Raw genomic sequence first — 2,090 nt, forward strand, 5'->3', positions numbered from 1 at the left:
CTCTGCTCGGTCCGACGTCGTGTCCTTGGGAAAGACACTTTACACGAACTGCCCACTTTGGCTCGATCCTGTCGGAGACAGACGTTAAACTAGGAGGCCCCGCCTCTTAAATAACCTAATAGTGTTAATAGGGGCGTTAAACTCATACCATTTCACCATTTTCCATAATCGTAAGATTGTGGGTTTGCAGATTCGAGGATCAGCTTGACCAAACTTTGTGTCCCTGAGAAAGTCTTTAAACGAGCTTTGTTTTGTTTTGTTTTTTGTTTCTTTCTTTTTTTTCATTAAGATCGGTCCCATCTGGGATGAATGTTGAATTCGGAGGCCCAGCGTTGTACTTACTTTACTTTAATCCGCCGTTTATAAATACCCTATTGGGTGTCGCGGGATCCTCCCCCCCACCCCTCCTTTGCGTTGTAAGGGGCGTTAAACCTACACGTTTCAAAAACAGCACGCCAGGATTTCTCAACGTACGGGTTAACGCTAGAGATAGCTAAATGATGATGAGAGAGACGGAGCAGGATACTACCTGAGTGCTTCCTGTCCCGGAGAGCGTAGAGTAAGCAAATGTGACGGTACCTGTTGGGATGGGAGAGGAAAAGTGTGAGTGTATTTGTCTAAAACGAAGCACGCTGACATGCTAAAGATGATAATAAATTATAAACAGCATTTGAAGACTGCAGGGGAAAACGACTGTAGTCATAACTGAAAATCGTGAGGGTACCTATTTTGAACGCTTGTAGACTCATAACTGTATATCTGTTCAACTGTTGGTTGATTATTGCTGTTAAATTTCTAATTTAAGATCCTTTAACAATAAACCAACAGTCAAACAAATAATAATATGAAGTTATGAGTCCTCAAGCTTTCAAAATTGGCACCCTCACAATTTCCAGTTTGTGACTACAGTCGTTTTCCCCCTGTGCTCTTCATTTGTATAACCAAGGTCCCGCTCAACAGCAAGTTCTATGCGTTTTACAATCTATAATATTATTACCCTATCCGACCTGAAAGCATTCTGGTACAATCTCAACTCCCTGTGAAGTAGTTTACAGTGAAAACAGCAATTCTACAAGGGCTGAAACAGTAAGGTACTGGCAATCGCTGTATACGGCTGGGTACTAATTTGTGTCGAGGCATGGTGGAATCAGGCAATCGTCAATTTAGGGGCGTATAAAGTTATTGTATAATCTTAAAGCCTGCACATTCGCCTTGCATTTGGTGAAAAAATACACTTCTATATTGAATAGAAGTCGAGATGTTTGCGAATGAAGGAGGTGGGGGTCACCTGGTTTCACAGGTCAACTTAGTAAAAAAAAAATAGCCGCCAAAGATGAGTTATTTCCTTAGCTTGAAAGTTCGTGACAACTGAAAATTAACCCTTTTGTACCTTTAATGAACGTTTTTCAGTAAAGTCCACACAGAAATGTGTTCTTTAATGGGCATGAAAGGTGTTGGGCCCCCCAAAAAAATTCGATAAAAATTCACAAACCTGCGGAAAATGCTTGCTTTTTCACCTTGATTATTTTGACGAGCGCCTGATTTCACCACGATGCCTTACATTTATACGTGGGTACAGAGAGAAGAGGGACGTCCGTAACGACCGACCACCCCAACAAACACAATAAAGAAGATACCGAACCTTAACCATAACCCAAACCCTAACTCTAACCCTCACCCTAACCCTAACCCTAACCCCAACCCTAACCCTAACCCTAACCCTTACCCTAACCCTAAACCCAACACTCATCCCTAACCCTAACCCCAACCCTAACCCTAACCCTAAACCCAACACTCATCCCTAACCCTAACCCTAACCCTACACCAAACCATAACGCAAACCTTAACCCCAACCCTAACGGTAACCTAAATCCCAACCCTAACCCAAACTCTAACCCCAACCCTAACGGTAACCCTAACCCTAACCAGAACCCTAACCCTACACCCAACACTAACCCAAACCCTAACCCAAACCCTAACCCCAACCCTAACCCTAACTGACTCTAACCCCAACCCTAACCCCAACCCTAACCCTAACTGACTCTAACCCCAACCCTAACCCTAACTGACTCTAACCCCAACCCTAACCC

The 2,090-nt window shown here is 43.4% G+C and overlaps 1 protein-coding gene across 1 annotated transcript in view; it reads right to left on the reverse strand.

Moving 5' to 3' along the window:
- Positions 1 to 2,090, reverse strand: part of LOC101857382 (isatin hydrolase) — a gene marked incomplete at its 3' end in the record, with an annotated part of 15,175 nt that overhangs the window by 8,371 nt on the left and 4,714 nt on the right. The window contains 1 exon segment of the mRNA XM_013090331.2: positions 530 to 579.

Source organism: Aplysia californica, unplaced genomic scaffold (genome assembly GCF_000002075.1).
Source record: "Aplysia californica isolate F4 #8 unplaced genomic scaffold, AplCal3.0 scaffold01226, whole genome shotgun sequence".
In the NCBI taxonomy this organism is placed as follows: Eukaryota; Metazoa; Mollusca; class Gastropoda; order Aplysiida; family Aplysiidae; genus Aplysia; species Aplysia californica.